Raw genomic sequence first — 19639 nt, 5'->3', positions numbered from 1 at the left:
TCTCTCGAAACGAATGATCTGCATATTATCTTATAAACACACTCCCTCCCCACCCCACCCCAAACAGAGAAAATAAGGCACCAATCATAATACAAGATTCAACACTACCTTTTTATCTTGATGGCCCATTCGGGCCACCAAAATCATCAAATTTCAGTTTTCGGTTGCCCAACAACAAAATGTATTGCCCCGAAAAAAAAAGAAAACCACTGAAAATGAATGATTCATTGAAGCATTAGAAGAATCATGAATTATGATATATGTGTAATAATGGATTGGTAAAATAAAGGGCTTCAAACACAACGCACTGTGACTAGAAAGTAAGAAGAATATTAACACAAAAACGTTAAAATACTATAATGAAACATGAGAATTTTGTTTATCTTTATGTTCGTCTTTATGAAACAGATGGGTGAATAGGGTCTATATGGGGTCTGAGTTTTCTTCAGTTTGTCCCCCTTATATGTACAAATGAAATTTCTAAAATCGCAACCGCTGATCTACATTTCAGCAGACAACAGACGGAAAAAGGAACCAATGGGAATGGAACCCTCTTCAAACTTTTGTCCTAGCCCTCTACTTAATTACTTTATTGGTTTTATTTAAAATGCATTGTCCGCCTTGGACTACTTACCATAAAAATGTCGGAATTTCGGAGCTTTGTTTCAGCTCCACTGACGGCAACCATGGATAGCCTGGTGATAGTGTAGCTGCCCAGAAAGTAGTATAGACGACAGGTTTTCCGACATGTTTCTTAAAATGTAGATCAGCAGTTGCAATCTTACAATTTTCATTTTGGTTACGACAGAAAGATTGTTAAATTCTCTGTAGAATGATATCCTAATTTTTACGCATTCAAAGGAGATGAAAAAGAATGAATTTTATTCTTCTGTTTAAATGTGTCAATCACACTGCGCCTGTATACCTTACCAATCGAATATGCATCCAAACTCCACAATATTCTCTTCGAAATACTTTATGTAAAATATTTTTGCCAAAACTAAATACAAATTTTAAGCAGAACAGTTTTTTATATTCTAGTGCAATATTTGTTTCTTAATCTACCGTATCGATCGAGTGATACAATCTGTATTTTAAAACAGAATATTAGAAGACACGATTTGTTTTGAAACTGCGTTTTAGGGATACATATCTTTTGTTGTTATATATAATAGAATTAGATTTATCTAGGGACACTTTCCTTGCTTTTGAAGTGAACAAGTACATGTATACATTTATTTACTATGTTGAGTACTGTTATTTTTGTTTGCTTTATTGTATACAGTTATTAATGTAAATTGTATTGGGTTTTTTACCCTACACATCATTGTATTTTTACGTGACCCTTTTGAAATCAGTCCTGTACTGAAAGGGCTATCCACCCTGTCATAAATGGAATAGGATAAATAAAAAATAAAAATAACTAAGCTTACATGGAGGTGCAGTGCTTTGAAATGAGAGGCGTAAGGTCAACACTTTAAAGCTGTATTATTACAGAAGTTTATTAAGTCATTCTTGTTTTTCTTTGTTGATTAGTGAGTTTCCCATTGTCTCTTTCGTTGTTATGCATTTTAACATAAACTTTAACATGGATTTAAACGTGTGCACAAGTAAATAAACAACAGACATGAATAGGCATCTCAAACATGACTCAAATCATTTAATCTCACAGAACCTGTAACACAACAAAACGATAAACACTTGAAGCGGCAGGAGATTGATTTGCATGAATGATTTTCATCTTTATTGTCACAGGGACCTTCGATTTCATCACTTATTATGTTATGATTTATGATCATAAATAAATTTAAATTCATGATTATAAATCATTATGATTTCATCAATGGTCATTGATTTCAGTGACATGATCAGGGCTCAGACCACCCAAGTGTCAAGAGCCTATTGAAATCAGCATGTATGGCTGACCAGCTGAGAACAAAAGACACAACTCCGTACAAAAGAACAATTTTTTTTTATTGATTATGTATGGCCACTGGTGTTCATTTTTGCAACTTTTCAGCTTAGACCATATCCCACACTTTCAAATATTACCTTTCCCCGGATGGTATAATCGTGACACGAAGAAAATTGAATAATCTTTCTAATGGTAACAAGCATGCCTTGATCATTACTAAGAGAAGGGGAAATGTAATCGATGAACCTCAAACTTCCAAGCTTTTTTAGGAGTGTTTGTATATATGCATAACCACACACGCATACAAATTAACATGGATGTTTTAACACTATCAAACTGATTTGCATAATTCCTGCATATTAAGTAACAGTAAAGTATACAATCATGGAGTACAGAAAGTTGTCATTTTTAGATACAGTTACGTGTAATATTCTGTTTAATATGATGGAAATTACTACTATATGGATTGTGTTTGTGGTGATCATACAGAAGTACAAGAAGGGTTATATGGACGCAATAGAATGATGTCGTCCATTTTTGCTGAGGATGAAAAGGACTTGAAATCTCTTACACAATGAAAATGATACTTAAACATAAATTAGCTGCTTAAAAGAGCACTTCGTGCAGAATGATACAGCAAACAACATAAATCATCATTAATATTGTATAATAATGTCAAAAGAAATGAGTGTATCAAAGAGAAAGAAGTCGGAGAGCTGCAGTTTTTTTTTTTCTTGTTCAACTGATCTTGCTTCAGGTGTTTAAGTCTATTTTCACGACGTCTTTGACTTCAACGCCGGTCGATATACGAGCTCCACCTCCATGACAGGCTTGAGCTTTCATCGTGGCCACACTCGGAGTGGTAGTCGCTGCAACAGTCGTTTGCCATGAGGCAGTCTGCGTCACAGTGACACAGACCATGATCAAGGTACATACCGCATGTATCTTTACAGGAACCTATATTCACATGAAGAAAAGTAAAGTATAAGTACATACAAATTACAAGAGTAATTTATATATATATATATATATATATATATATATATATATATATATATAAATGTATTCACATTCATACATGTTACAGGCACCTAGGCCTATATTCACATAAAGAAGTGTCAAGTATAATACACACAAATAACAAGAGTACCATTTATACCAATACATATTATGTATGTATTGCATATGTATGTAATTATATATATAAATATATATATATATATATATATATATATATATATATGTATATGTATATATGGCATATGGGTATAGATGATATCCTATGATTTAAATGTAGCGTACATTATGGATACGGTTCGTTTTCTGTAATATCTTTCCTTTACTTTCTGTTTCAAGTCATTCAAGAATATCGATATGTTGTCGGGTGTTTTTTTTGTTTCTCATGAGTCTCAAGTTCGATAATGAATTGTTGAGATGATGGTTGAGATGTGAAGTCTAAGGTATACCTTGCGAACAGTATGTACCCCCAAAGCCCGTTGCGCAAGAGCAGGAGAAATCCGTTCCTTGGTTGACACAGATGCCTCCGTTTTGGCACGGTTGGCCGGCATTGAAGCAGTGGTCAACTGCCAATAGAGGATGGGACATAAGAAAAGGAAAGACCAAACTGATGCATGTATAATGATAATAATAATGACTATCTAATCAATGGTACCAATGAAACAAGTTAGAAGTAAACTAATGACAATAATCGCAAAAATACTAATGAAAACAACAAGCTTTTGGCTAATAGTTCCTTTGTCACAATACAACAGTTCTAACCTTGGTCTTTGAGCTCAAAACACATTGCAGTGATGGCAAACAATAAACACTGCACTGAGAGGCTTTAGTTGAAATTGTAGATTCCGAGATAGCAGGAATATCATTATTTTCGGAAAACAGTGCCGTTTCTGTCACCGAGGAATCCATGACGTCACTTGTGGCTCAAAATCGAGCATTATATGTTTTATGCATGTATTCCTTCATCGACAAATCTTAAAAAACTACTAGAAATATCTATTTCCAGGCATCTTAAGTATGTCCTCCGTGTTGTTACATTTTGGCGAAGAATAACATCATGATGGACCTGTACACCAAACGTGGACACACACACAAAAAAAAAGAACAGTCAAAATGTGTAAGCCGTTTTTGCTTGTTTGCTTGTTTTTGCTTGTTTGTCTACCACAGAAATTATACTGCTATGCTGACTCACTAAAGCACAGCCAAGAAAACAAGCAACGCAAACTTAAGTCAGGTATTATTGACCAAAAAATGTGAATGTGATCAATGGACTAGCAAATAAAGCTGGATATAAAATAGCTAATCCCCTTTTGCTGGCTTGTAAACCGACTGACGGATTACGCACTCTTGACCAGTGGCGTATCTAGGGAAAACGGCGCCCGGGGCAAGCACGAAAATTGCGCCCCTTATTTCTGAAAAAGTGTTCAACCCCAACCTCATCCCGGTAGGGACTTTGAACAAAGTCCACATGACGCTTTTTCAAGCACTTTTAGGGATCTTTTGAGGGTGATTTAAATGTAATGAATTTTGATAGATTTTGGCGAGCGAGCGCAGCGAGCGAGCCGAAAATTTTTGTATTTCAGCTTACAAAACATGGAATTCTTGTCATTTTTTGCTTACCAAATCTTACAATTCTAATCAAGATATAGTGACGGCCTTATAGATAACGATTTATACCAAAAAACTGAGGACTTTAAAACATACTCTAAACTATTGCGCGCGAGTGAGCTGAAATTTGTATATGTCCTCGTCATCATCACGTATTTTTCTTATTTTTTTTTTATATACATTTTGGCGAGCGAGCGCAGCGAGCGAGCCGAAAATTTTTGTATTTCAGCTTACAAAACATGGAATTCTTGTCATTGTTTGCTTATTAAATCTCACAATTATAGTGACGACCTTATAGATAACGATTTATACCAACAAACTGAGGACTTAAAAAATACTCTAAATTAGTACGAGCGAGTGAGCCGAAATTTGTATATTTCTGCGTCATCATTACATTTTTTTCTTATCTTTTTTGATTTTTTTTGCACCCCCCTCCCTACACTGCAAAAAGTCCGGTGTTAGATAGTGAACACCGAGCTGGTGTTAAATTTTCGGTGCTCATTTATGGTGTTAAATTAACACCTCCGGGTGTCATTTCCAAATTTTAAACTGTTTTTTGAAGAGTTTCTTAGTAACTGCACTTCTTGTTGATTTTTAATTTAAACAAGACGATCAAGAATTTTACATTAAAATACTAGATTTTTGAAAAAATGTGAAAATAAATTTACACCAAAGTAACACCAGCTGGTGTGGTCTCTTATTGAAGCTGGACGGGTGTTAAACCATCGATATTAACACCAATAGATATCAAATTAACACCATGTGGTGTCATTTTTGAATTAACACCAGTACAGTGTCAAAATAACACCAGGTACAGTGTCAAACTAACACCACGAAGTGTCAGGTGAACACTTTTCAACACCATCACAGTGCACTTTTAACACCTGTGGGTGTGGTCCTTTATTGAAGTTTGATCGGTGTTAGATTTAACACCCGTGGTGTTAAATCTAACATCGATGTTTTTACAGTGTAGTATGTTCGAAACCGTTGGCGTCCTCTTTTGATCCAATCGGCGATCGCTTCAGAACGAATGAAATTGCAGTCGCTGCTCCGTGTAAAATTTTTCCTGCTAAATATAAAATGACATGAGTGAACACAATAGACATTTTCATTTTGTCCGCGTCATCGTCACGTTTTGTTCTTATCTTCTTCTCTTTTTTATACAAATTTTGACGAGCGAGCGCAGCGAGCGAGCAGAAAATTTTTGTATTTCTGCTTACAAATCATGAAACTCTTGTTATTTTTTGCTTATTAAATCTTACAATCAATCAAGATATAGTGACGGCCTTATAGATAACGATTTATACCAACAAACTGAGGACTTGAAAAAATACTCTAAATTAGTACGAGCGAGTGAGCCGAAATTTGTATATGTATTTCCGCGTCATCATTACGTTTTGTTATTATCTTGTTTGATTCGGATTTTTTGCGCACCCCCCCCCCCCCGTATGTTCGAACCCGTTGGCGCCAAATTGCAGCCGTTGCTCCGTGAAACATTTTGCCTGCTAAATATAAAATGATATGTGTGAACACAATAGACACTGTCATTTTGTCATCATCACGTTTTGTTCGTACCTTCTTTTTCATATAAATTTTGGCGAGCGAGCGCAGCGAGCGAGCCGAAAATTTTTGTATTTCAGCTCACAGAACATGGAATTTTTGTGTGAACACAATAAACATTGTTATTTTGTCCGCGTCATCATGTTTTGTTATTATCTTGTTTGATTCGGATTTTTTGCGCACCCCCCCCCCCCCGGTATGTTCGAACCCGTTGGCGCCAAATTGCAGCCGTTGCTCCGTGAAACATTTTGCCTGCTAAATATAAAATGATATGTGTGAACACAATAGACACTGTCATTTTGTCATCATCACGTTTTGTTCGTACCTTCTTTTTCATATAAATTTTGGCGAGCGAGCGCAGCGAGCGAGCCGAAAATTTTTGTATTTCAGCTCACAGAACATGGAATTTTTGTGTGAACACAATAAACATTGTTATTTTGTCCGCGTCATCATGTTTTGTTTTTATCTTGTTTGATTTGGTTTTCTGCCCCCCCCCCTTTCCGGGCGAGTTTTTTTTTTTTTTTCCTTCTTCTTCTTTTCTTTTTTTTTTTCTTCTTCTTCGTTTTTTTTTTCTCGTTGTTTTGCGCCCCCAAGGAGTGGCGCCCGGGGCACGTGCCCCCCTTGCCCCCCCCCCCTAGATACGCCACTGCGAGTCTTGACTGTCTAACATGTCCAAACCAAGATCACATGGGGCTAGACATATAGCAACTTCGAGAGTCTGTGACCAAGATAGATACAGATTCACTTTGACACTGTGACACACCCACTTCCATTTTTAAAGCCATTAACAAAACAATGCTTTTCTGCGAAGTACGTATATACACGCTCGTCCACTTAAAGATATAATATTAGCAAATTAGGCAAATGTTGGTCTCCAATATCATCAAGTCAATATGTTCACATATTATAATGATATGTTGTTGCAACGATTCAAGTACCATCTGGACATTAAGTTAATGACCTATACCTTCGGAGCAGTTCATGTTTGTGTACCCTGACGAACAGGTGCAAGAGTAGCCCTCTGCTGGGCTGGTTGAACAGGTGGCGCCGTTTTGGCAGGGCTCGTCTTCGCAGTAATTTATTTCTGTAAAATATAGTATATAATACGCAAAAATATATTAAAAATTGCCTACCTTCGAAATTAAAATCAAAGAAACAATGATGATAAATAAACGTCATGATAAACATGACCTATGTTATACCTTCGGAGCAGTTCATGTTTCTGTACCCTGGCGGACAGGTGCAAGAGTAGCCCTCAGCTGGGCTGGTTGAACAGGTAGCGCCGTTCTGACAGGGCTCGTCTTCGCAGTAATTTATTTCTGTAAAATATAGTATATAATACACAAAAATATATTAAAAGTGCCTACCTTCGATATCAAAATTAAAGAAACAATGATGATAAATAAACGTCATGATAAACGCTACCTTCGGAGCAGTTCATGTTTGTGTACCCTGGCGGACAGGTGCAAGAGTAACCCTCAGCTGGACTGGTTGAACAGGTGGCGCCGTTTTGGCAGGGCTCGTCTTCGCAGTAATTTATTTCTGTTCAAAAAAGGAGAGAAAAAAAAGAAAAAAAATTATAGATGATATAAAAAATAGCATATCTTTCAAATCAATATACCATAATAGGAAATAAATATATAAACAAAAGACCTACCTTCAGAGCAGTTCATGTTTGTGTACCCTGGCGAACAGGTGCAAGAGTATAAGCCCTCAGCTGGGCTGGTTGAACAGGTGGCGCCATTTTGGCAGGGCTGGTCATCGCAGTAATTTATTTCTGTAAAAGATAATTACAAATTATGTATATATATATATATATATATACAAGAAGATTGAGTCTCAAATACGCCATCTGCAGATCTATATAAGAAGAATGAGTCTCAAATACGCCATCTGCAGATTCAACAAGAAGGTTTTTATTCACGAAAGACATATCATCAATAGTATACACTACACTGACGAAGGCCGGAGGCGGGTTGAAAATTTTGTGAATAAAAACCTTTTTGTTCGATCTACAGATGGCGTATTTGAGACTTTGAAGTCCAACACGTGAAAAATTCCAAGATATATTAGCACACAAACATTTTAACAGACATTACGACTTGTCATCGACATTTGAAAAAGTCCAGAACTGACTTGAAACCAATGACAGAAAGGCAATGACTGACGGGGAATCCTCCCAATGATATTGATTTGTATTAAGCAATGCTTCATCAATAGGTTTTGAAATTGCTCCATACATCAAGTGGAAATCTGCAAATTCCTTTGGTGATTCGAAACAGTTCTGATGTTGATCTGTAACGAGGTCAAATCTTCTGCGCTTCTTCTTTGGACAAAACAGAATGGTAATGGAATCTGAATCAAATTAAAACCGAAAGGGGCATTTATGTGAAACGATATATCAAAAAAAAAAAAAAATTTCCCATGAATTATGCTTTGCAAATGGATTGTGAACATGATTACATTGTATTTTGTCGGACCAGGTACTTCAATTAATCTTATATACGTTAAAGTGTGAATTATAATTGTTGCCACTGGTGTTGTCTTTGGATAGTCAAATTAATACCATTCTATCTGATCACTCTATACATCATCAATTAAGGTATATCCAGATATAGGAAAGAGGGGACCCCGTGAAAAGATTTTGATTTAAAAAAGACAATAACAACAACAAAAACAACAACAACAACAACAATAACAACAACAACAACAACAACAACAACAACAACAACAACAAAAACATCAATAAAACATGGTTTCCGACACGGTAATGACCAGGGAAACTATCCGCATGATTGTGATCAGCAATCCATAAACATCACACTTGCATGCGATTCCCAAGCCAATCTTGTCGACAGAATCGGGTCAACTAATCAACATGATATACCTCCCTTTTTAAGCGCGTTTGCAAGAATATTCAGTAAACCACTAAATATCGTCGCAATTTTTCCTATTGGAATTCACATGTATGAATTAATGATAGCCTCATAGAGAGAAAAGTTGCCTATTGATATGCCATTTCTCAATCCATTCATCGACCTAATTGTACTAGCAGCGCCGTCATGCGATGATGCAGTGAAATCGACCAATTGAAGCTAAAGGATGGGAGCTGTTGAAAAGTTGTTCGCTTGCTTCGCAGTGTCGATCTGATGCGACAGGCAATGTTGTAGCACACAGTAGCGTACAAAGTAAAATGGCTATCTACCGCTCGATGTATTTATTCTCGCGAGTTTACACTTTACGAAAAACAAAGCAATTTCATGAAACAGTTGGAGTGTATTGTTTCATGGTATATACCACTTTGATAATTAGATCCACTTCATTTCTGAATAGCAACACTCAAGCTTAAAATCATGTCGCAATTCACAGTAGGTAATACCATCTCGTAAAAGACTATCACCCTGCAGTCAATAATGATTGATTCAAAAGTTTGTGACCAAAGTCGCACAGGATGAAGCCTAAAGTTCAAATTATATGGGACAACTGTTAAGATAAATATATATTATAAAAGTGAGTGATAACACATGAATTTATCCTTGTTCATTTCAGGTGTGAAGTCTATGAAATCATGAGCTAAGATTGTTTAAAGTTGCTGAATTTTTCCATGTTTGATGAAATCACATTGTCCGCTTTTTTAAGGTCATTCTTCGCCCCTTTCCATCCATGAAGGGTGCAAAGCGTGTGTGAAAAAAAAAAAAAAAAACAACTACCCACAATTGGCCCTGTTAGCCTGCGGTAATATTGACATTTTGTGATAGTCATAAACAAAATGTTTTTGATTAATTCTACTTTCGTTGCCATATCGATATACGACGGTGATACGATATTTGCTTCTGCGAAAATTACTCCGGCATTATTTCCTTTAATGAGTATCTCCCGATCGTTTTGAATTGGATGCAGGTGCAACCTTGAACGTGGCAAACATACTTAACATTATAGATAAAAGTTATTTCTTTACATACAGAGTCAGTGAGCGCCCACTCAACAACAACAACAACAATAAAATGAAAAACAATGATACAAAACATGGTGGAGGTGCAGCCAGGTGTTGTCCGATTATAGTTCAGTGTAATACGGAAGTAGAGAGGTATTCAGGGAAGGCAACACGAGATATCAAACTGCGGAAAGCGGAAATGTTGTTGAATATGTACAGTAAATGGCAGCACAACATGAAAATAAAATGTGATGCCCGTAAAACACGATATGGACGGATAGCACTTCGCATGCGTGTTTGATAACTGCTAATATGCTGAAAAAAAAAATAATGAAAAGCCATCTTAACAAATGCGAATTGTGTCAGTCAAATGCAAGTCTCAAAAGAGCGGGTTTTCCAAGATAATGTCAAACAAGTAGAAATTTGAAAGTTTTTATTAGAACTGATACTACGAATTTCTTTTGTTAAAAATGAATTTCTAAGAGACAATGAATTTTTGTCACTTGCATTTAATCACTATTGTGTGATTACCATGGCTATGCTATAAGCTTCGCAGTTGGCAATAAAACAATTGACATATCACATCATTTTCTTTTACATTTTGTAGGCCTACATAAGCCAATCAATTTTGTTAGGTAAAAACAAATCGAACTCCACAATTCCGTAACTTTCTTATTCTCTTATTACCATTATTTCCAAGGTTGTTGTGTACCTCACTTTCACACAATTATTATACATGCCCCGGAGTCCACTTTGCTATGAGGTAGTGTTGCCAAATCCGTTATCAACATAACCCCAAAGTCTCACCCACCGATAATGAGTTTTTTTTTCTTCTTAAAACATAATAATGTCCTCTTGATAATGGACTGTGACAATGCGTAAATCCGGAAACCATTACCTGCATGCAATCTCATTTACACCCGGAAGGTCGTTTCTCTGTTACATTAAGCAGTGGTGATCAAATTGGTTAACGCTATGTAACAATCGTATATCACAACTAATTAGTAAAGTACGCGGTCTCACTCGTGTTTTCTGCACCTTCTCTTGACCTCTTAAAACAATATGCAAATGGTCTATATCACCATTATAATCTATCTTAAAGCCAGTAGTTTGAGTAGTTTACAAGATTAATATTACTGCCATCAGAACAAATAGCGTCCCATAAACCTCTCCAGTGATGTTCTTTCGACTGACGGTAGGCCTGATTGAAATTAAGTACAGTTGCCCTTTCATTTGCCGTGGTTTCATCGAAGTTAAGAATTAGGCAATAAAACGCAGTGAACTGCGCAAAGTCGTTTCCTCCAGTAGGTTAGAGCATACCATATTAGAGTTTACTACTTGCTGTCAGGTTTCTTAGATTTATTGGAAGTATTCCTCATTTTGATGAAGATTCGTTCTGGGCTGCCTCAAAATAATGTCTCTTGGCACGCTCAATTACATGTATTATAAAAATTATAGAGTATACATAGCGATGGTGGAACACATTCTTCTGTGAAAGTTATTGTACCATGGGGACATGAAGTTTATTTGTTCGTTCGTTTGTTTGTTTTGTTTGTTTGTTTAATTGATTTTCTTTTCTCCAATATGATTTCATATGGAAATCAACTTTCTTTTCAGTAACATAACAGAAACGTCAAGATGCAATGAACATGCATGTTTCGAAGAAAGCAAATAAATACTGTATAAAAACAAATTAGGCGTACATACAACAAAACAAATTTGATTGTAATTAATCATCGTCATTTACCGCGCCATTAATGAAGTGAAACCGTTCACAAACAAATTATAAATACCCTCGCACTTTCAATAGTGAAGAGATAATTATATATCTATAGTGCATCATCGCAGTTTGACGTTTGGTTATTAGATGCCATTCAACTAAAATAGTTTCGATGAGACTTTGACATTAATGGGCAGGCATTGTTAATTCCCGTGTATCAAGCCACAATGGTCCTCCAATTAACCCCCCCCCCCCCCCACACACACACACACACACGCACTCCCTCTCTCTCTCCCTCTGTTTCTCTGAATATGAAATATTAATCGATTCAAACCAATTAATCGTCGGGCATACCCTGTCATGCATACTATATCAGATCAGAGTTAACAACATGATTTCTGTAAACCCATCAAAATCCAAAATGCCTTCATCCGTCGTTACACTTATCTGTATTCGAGATGACTGGTTACTGTGGGAATCGTCGAGATGTACATCACGATGGAAAATATGTTTGATTTATACAGTATCACTCTTAAACTGATGTTGCTTAAAATCCTCCTTATACTCTTCCTCTTCATCCAATAGCTCTTCCTTAACGACCTCCTTAGCAATACAGGCGCTATATACTTCTTCAACTTCTCTTACACTTTTGTAATTTATAATCTTATTGCTCTCAAAACGAAGGTTCTTGCACACGGCACAGATTCTCTACTTTGTTATAAAATATAGAGTTTGTTAAAACGATCTGAATTTCTCTGATGTGATTCTTTTACTCCATGTTCTGATAGCAGAGGAGTTTGTATCTCGACTTTTCGACTTCAGACCAAGACTAACTCGTCAGTGAGGGGGAAAACCAGTCTCAATTAATAATCATAAAGACGCATTTTCCAAAGATATCTTCTTCTATATTGTGCTAATGCTCCCATCTTATTAATAATCAAAGTTCCGTGATAACATTCAATATAGATAACTGCTCTTAGTGATGAACAAGAGTTGGTGCTTTGTTATCACTCTAAGTATTAACTTTATCATTTTAAAAGCTAAAACTTACCTTCGGAGCAGTTCATGTTTGTGTACCCTGGCGAACAGGTACAAGAGTAGCCCTCAGCTGGGCTGGTTGAACAGGTGGCGCCGTTCTGACAGGGCTCGTCTTCGCAGAAATCGATTTCTGTTTGAGTAATATACACACATTGTATTTGTCGTTAGATTATACTTTTTGGAACATTGTGAAGACCAAGTCATAATATAGATGATAGGGATGACAGTTACAGTTTGTTCTCATTCCGGAGGTTCGTTAATCCGAAAGTTTTTTTTTTTGTTTTGTTATTTTTTTTAGTTTTTTTTTTTACTCTGAAAACGAATTAAGGTTCGTAATTTCCGAGGTTCGTTCGTACGCGGGGTTTTTTGTTTGTTTGTTTTTTTTTTGTTTGTTTGTTTGTTTTTTCTTGTTTTATAATTAACGAGTCTTAGATCATGTTCGGATTATAAACGAACCTTCGGAAAAGACAGTCCCGGGAAAATAAAGAATCAAACTAATATGTACACTAGAAAAGCACCCTGAGAGCGCAGACCTCCGCCAAGCAGTTTTTTTCTTTTTTCACACTGATCTTGTTCTTCCATAGAGATCAGTGATTTCCACTCATACAATGTCATGCATGCTGAAAATAGCTCACTTTCCCAAGGAAAACAAAGAAACAAACGGATCAACCTGTTTCACACTGAGCTCCCGTGTACCCGTATCGGCAATGACAGAGGTATCCTGTTGGTGTTTCTGAGCAGGACCCATCGTGCTGGCAGGGCTCCGTCAAGCATGCTATGGAAGAGAAAGAAAACTAGTTGAAATATAAAATTGCAACAAGAAGAAAGCAAGAAGTAAACTGGCATGATTTGACGCAATCGTGACATCAAAGACCAATCATCATTGAGCCTACAATAGGCTATACTGCTATTATTGTATGACGTCTGCGCATATTGAAACTCACTGACCATTAGTTTTAAAGATTCCTTCTTAATTTAATCACGTCGAGTGTGTTTTGGGATGTGCAATGTATGTCTTGCACGTGTTTGTGTATATGTGCATGTTCTGTTCGTAACAATGTCTTTGTCTGTCTTTTTTTTTCATATTCTCTTACTCTTTATTTGGCAAATACTAATCAGGACAAAGAAACAGACAATATTGAGGCACAGACTTAAAAAAAAAAAAAGAAGCTTACTTGTTCATGCGTAAAATTTGAGCCATGGTTCTATATAATTATGGAATGAAAAACGAACATGAGTTTCATTAGTATCTTGATAGCATGTGTGTACATTTCGTGGAAATTCAAAATTGTGTATCTTTCTCATGGATTGGATTTAGATAGGGTTACTTTGCCTTTTCAATGACCCTATCACTCAATAGATTGGTTTGTATACTCAGTACTTGTCACATTGCGTTTTGTGATTTTGTACAATATTGTCACGCGCATATGCCTCCATGTGTTGTTGAGTTCGATTGATTTCATTAAGTGGAAATATCATGAAATATGAATAGTTTTGCAAAAATCCAGGTTAATAAAATAAAGTCCCTGTGAAAATCAAATTGATGTACCTGGCAGGACGCAGGTAGCGACTGTTACGTTGGCATGGTGAATCGAATCAGCGACGCCACCCGGAGAGACGTATTTCACAGCGAGAGTGACGGTCGTACCATCAGGCTTTGTGATAGTACGACATGGCAACTGGATACTAGCTTCGCTACAGCGCGCTGCATGGAAGAAATCATGGGGAAAATAATTTTTATGACGATTCTTCACTTGCTTCCTTTTTTTGTTGGGGTGTAGTGGGATGGGGAAGGCTCTTTAACTTTTTGCTTGCAAAGTTATTCATGTAAATAAATAAAAGGTATTGAAACAAGGAAATCGCTGACGGACGATCAGCAACTCATTACACACAAACATACACACACACACACACACGCACATTTACGCAAACACACGCACACATCTAATGAATATGTAGGCCTACATACAGTTCAATTTTTCAATTGAGATTTATTTCCATTCGTTCACAAGAAACGTAACACAATACAACGAATACATTATACAGTTATTCTTTTATCATTTTCTAGAAAATGCATCAAAACGTATCATAAACTATAGTAAACTATACATAAAATTTCATTAAATTACCAAAATACATAAGCCTAATGGCTAATTACGTAGCAATTAGGGAGATTAAGCTTAAATGACCAGTGACAAGCAACCGTGCTCACTCACGGTGAATGCAGTCCGCGTGTGACGCCATATGGACTGCTGGGCCCAGTTTCGTGATTTATGGATATTTACATAAGCTCCTCCATTCCTCTTCTCCTCTCCCTCTTTCTGTCTCTGGATACCAAAGAGATATATTTGCTATAATATAGCATACCCATCTCTATTTATTTATCTATCTATCTGTCTATCTATCTATCTATCTATCTATCTATCTATCTATCTATCTATCTATCTATCTATCTATCTATCTATGTTTCTTACCTATCTTTATCTTTCTATATCATTCTATTCATTTATCTATCTATCTATCTATCTATCTATCTATCTATCTATCTATCTATCTATTATGTATGTATGTAAGTATCTATCTATCTATATATTCATCTATTGATCTTTTCTGACGATATAACTATAGAGGCAGGAGAGTGATGATGACGTTCCTGATATAACAAGGATGTAATAAATATGTTTACTTGCTATGTAGCACCTTACATTACCAGTCAAGTATAGAGTACGCACGAGCCCCTTTTTCTGCCGGAAAAACTTCAGGAGAAACGTTTACATCTATATAGGGTCGAAAACGTGATCGTAAGCAACGCGGCAACTCTTTAAATTTCCTCATGCGCAACCATGCATATTAATGGTTCTTGAACCGATTTATTTCAGACATTTCTTCATAGTCAAAAACAAAATTTTAATGGCTTGTCGAGCAAGCGCCTGTCTATCAATATACACCTGTCATTCTGTGTGTGAGATGCTCCAAATACTCACCACTACTAGTGAAGAATTTACCCACCAGGACCAACACCAGGGTTTCGATTTTCAAGATCCGCATCCTCGGTTCATTGGCGACTGGTGGGAAAGTAAGAGTCACCATTAATTTCTCCACACAATAATAGTGGTCATCTATCGGCAGAGCAGGGAGGTGTTACAGAGATGGAGTGGCAACTCTTCGTAATGCATGCAAACACATGTTTGGGTTCAAGGCGTTACAATGGGATGTATAGCATTCCACTACGCTTTGAAGTCATGCTCGGCACCGCTATAGTTGCAAGACGAAGTTCGGAGACGAAGAACGCATTTCACTTTTCGTTGAATTACAAGCTTTATTTCATCGTAAAATTTTAAATGAAATACTCGAATTGATTTAGAATAGTTTAGGAAAGATTTCAATATTATAAACATGTATTTCTAGTTTCTTCGTAATGCGCAAATCGAAATGACATGAAAATTAGGCCCTCTTAAAAACCTAATATTTTTCTATAATGCGCACATTTCCGCATGTTAGTTTTCTATCATTTAATTTGGGATATTTTGATCTTTCAAATAAAGTACTCCGCTAAAGCGTGTTCCAGCGTGCTTTTAAACTATTTGCTGTTAAAAATGTCAGTTTTACACTGCATTTTGATTCGCTGCTCCAATTCAAGGTACACAAATTCATTGTTGCCATCACATTGAAAGAGAGAGCGAATTGCAGTAGGGGCAAGTATTTCTAGATGTGAGAGCAGGGAGGTGCTAGAGAAGGAGAGACAACTAAACTATTCTAAATCAATTCGAGTATTTCATTTAAAATTTTACGGTGAAATAAAGCTTGTAATTCAACGAAAGGTGAAATGCGTTCTTCGTCTCCGAACTTCGTCTTGCAACTAGAGCGGTGCCGCGCATGACTTCAAAGCGTAGTGGAATGCTAGACATCCAATAGTAACGCCTTGAACCCAAACATGACCGTGTTTGCATGCATTACGAAGAGTTGCCACTCCATCTCTGTAACACCTCCCTGTGACGATCTTGGTGAAGAACACATCCTCTGACAGCTGGCATATGTTCATATTGAGATACAGTGTATAATAAACTACACATAAGGCATTTTAGATTGCTTTTATTCAAGTATTTTAAAAAATACTAGGAATAAAAGCAATCTAAAATGCCTTATGTGTATACTATAATACACTGCATCTGAAGAATGCAAACAGAATCATCTTCGATAAAAACAATTCCTTTACTCCAAATATATTTCTGTGAGTCTTTTCTGATCTCCAGCGATTTGACAAAGCTGAGAAGACAAGAAAGGAATAGAAATTCAGAAGTTCATTTCTATGATCTGAAATTATATTCAAAATCATAATACTGTCGAGGTTAAGGACAGAGAAAGAAATGAATGAAGAAATTGATAGAGCTCCACTCCTTTTTTTTTTCATACTATACCAACAATTTCGGAAATACATGCACTGGTTTGGATGTCATCATCTTCAACAACAACAACAAAGATAAACTGTACAGCTATTAGAACACGCAAGTTTCTCTCCAATGTTAGATTAACTGGCCCATAGGAGCGTTTAAAAACTGAAAGTTAATCACGTTACGATGCATTAAAGGGATGATATAGTTTTGTTTGAGACCTAATTTCAGATTTCTAACATTTCTTGGTGAGATAATGAGAAACCTCTTATGAAATATGAAAAAGCATGTAATTCTATGAGGAATTCAACATTATTTTATTTGATGAAAATTGGTTTTGAAGTGGCTGAGATATCCAAAAACAGCGATTCTAATAAAGTGTGGGACCCACACTTTATTACGATCGCTTTGTTTTTACTTTGTTTTTGGATGTTTCAGACATTCCAAACACGGTTTTCATCAAATAAACTTTGAATTCCTCTTAAAATGGTATGCTCTGTACTATATCATAAGTGTTTTCTTGGTATCTTGCAAAAAGTTAAAAGCCCAATTCTCATCGCCACCAATACTGTACCATCCCTTTAATCATTGTAACAAAATGCGCTTGATTGTCATTTGAGCTCGTTTGCGTGATTTTTTCATCTGTAAGATGAGAATTGTGTTGTAAAAAGAAACAGAACTAAAATCTATCGGTACTCATTGTTCAATCAAGTTATCAAAAGTGTCAAGTCGGCTCATAATGGCTGCAAGGATAACAGTTGGCCAAACGTTTGATAAGAGAATGCTACACTATTATGCCTAAAAACAAACACAAGATGTTGCAAGTATACTTTTCGTGAAATGTTGATAATATTGATTATAGTAATACACTGTACTGAATAGATAAGGGGACATAAAGACGCAGTAGAATAAAGCAGAAAACGAAGAAACGTATAACATACCATATAAAAAAAAATCCAACGCAGGGCTGTGTGAGTAGAGGATTGCTGTCCACAATCACGGTTACATTATTTCCTCCGAGAAATTCTGCAGCTATGGCTCGAACGAAACTGGAATGTTGAGAATTGTATAGTTCAAGCTCTGCTGATGACAGACAGAACCGATCTGCACTATAGAGTAGCGATCATCACTTTTTAAAAAGATAATTATATCTAATAGACAGTGCACATGGTAACAGATGTAATCTCTCGTAACCAATAATCATCCACTCAACCTAATTGAGGCGTTAATTAAATCAGCAGAACATGCCCTGGCTGTGGCAATGTCCATCGGCGGAGATAGAATTCATGCCCGCACTCGACCATTTCAACCTAATCATGTTCTGTTCTCCTACCCCTCCCCCCTCTCTCCCTCTCTCTCTCTCTCACCCCTCTCTCCTGTCTGTATGTCTCCCACCCTCCTTCTCTTCGTCCCCCCTCTCTCTTATTTTGAGTGAGCGCTATGCAACAACCCCGTTCAAATAAACGAAAATTCACCATAGATTATGATTGTAAATATGAACAACAGGGTTCATGCTATTTCTATTTGCAAACCAGGCGTTTTTCTCGAAGCATAAAGTTCTAAGTCAGTCAGTATAGGAATACCCCTGTCAAACTATTTTGCTCAAAATTATCAAAAGTTAAGCCATTTTTATTGGGGGCACAAGGGGGAATTGTGTGTATGATGATGATTTTATTATATGTGTTGGTTTCAGTGGACAAAAGATTACAGGAAGAGATCGGTAATAATAAATGTCAATGTCCAACATAACCATATGAGTTGAGTCGGCATATATGCCGACTCAACCTACCACTCTCATTTTCACGCAGAAGTTCTAAGTCAGTCAGTATAGGAATACCCCTGTCAAACTATTTTGCTCAAAATTATCAAAAGTTAAGCCATTTTTATTGGGGGCACAAGGGGGAATTGTGTGTATGATGAGGATTTTATTATATGTGTTGGTTTCAGTGGACAAAAGATTACAGGAAGAGATCGGTAATATGTCAATGTCCAACATAACCATATGAGTTGAGTCGGCATATATGCCGACTCAACCTGCCACTCTCATTTTCACGCAGAAGTTCTAAGTCAATCAGTATAGGAATACCCCTGTCAAACTATTTTGCTCAAAATTATCAAAAGTTAAGCCATTTTTATTGGGGGGCACAAGGGGGAATTGTGTGTATGATGGGGATTTTATTATATGTGTTGGTTTCAGTGGACAAAAGATTACAGGAAGAGATCGGTAATATGTCAATGTCCAACATAACCATATGAGTTGAGTCGGCATATATGCCGACTCAACCTGCCACTCTCATTTTCACGCAGAAGTTCTAAGTCAGTCAGTATAGGAATACCCCTGTCAAACTATTTTGCTCAAAATTATCAAAAGTTAAGCCATTTTTATTGGGGGGCACAAGGGGGAATTGTGTGTATGATGGGGATTTTATTATATGTGTTGGTTTCAGTGGACAAAA

Source organism: Diadema setosum, chromosome 5, assembly GCF_964275005.1.
Source record: "Diadema setosum chromosome 5, eeDiaSeto1, whole genome shotgun sequence".
Classification (NCBI taxonomy): domain Eukaryota; kingdom Metazoa; phylum Echinodermata; class Echinoidea; order Diadematoida; family Diadematidae; genus Diadema; species Diadema setosum.
Note: the sequence above shows the minus strand (reverse complement) of the source record.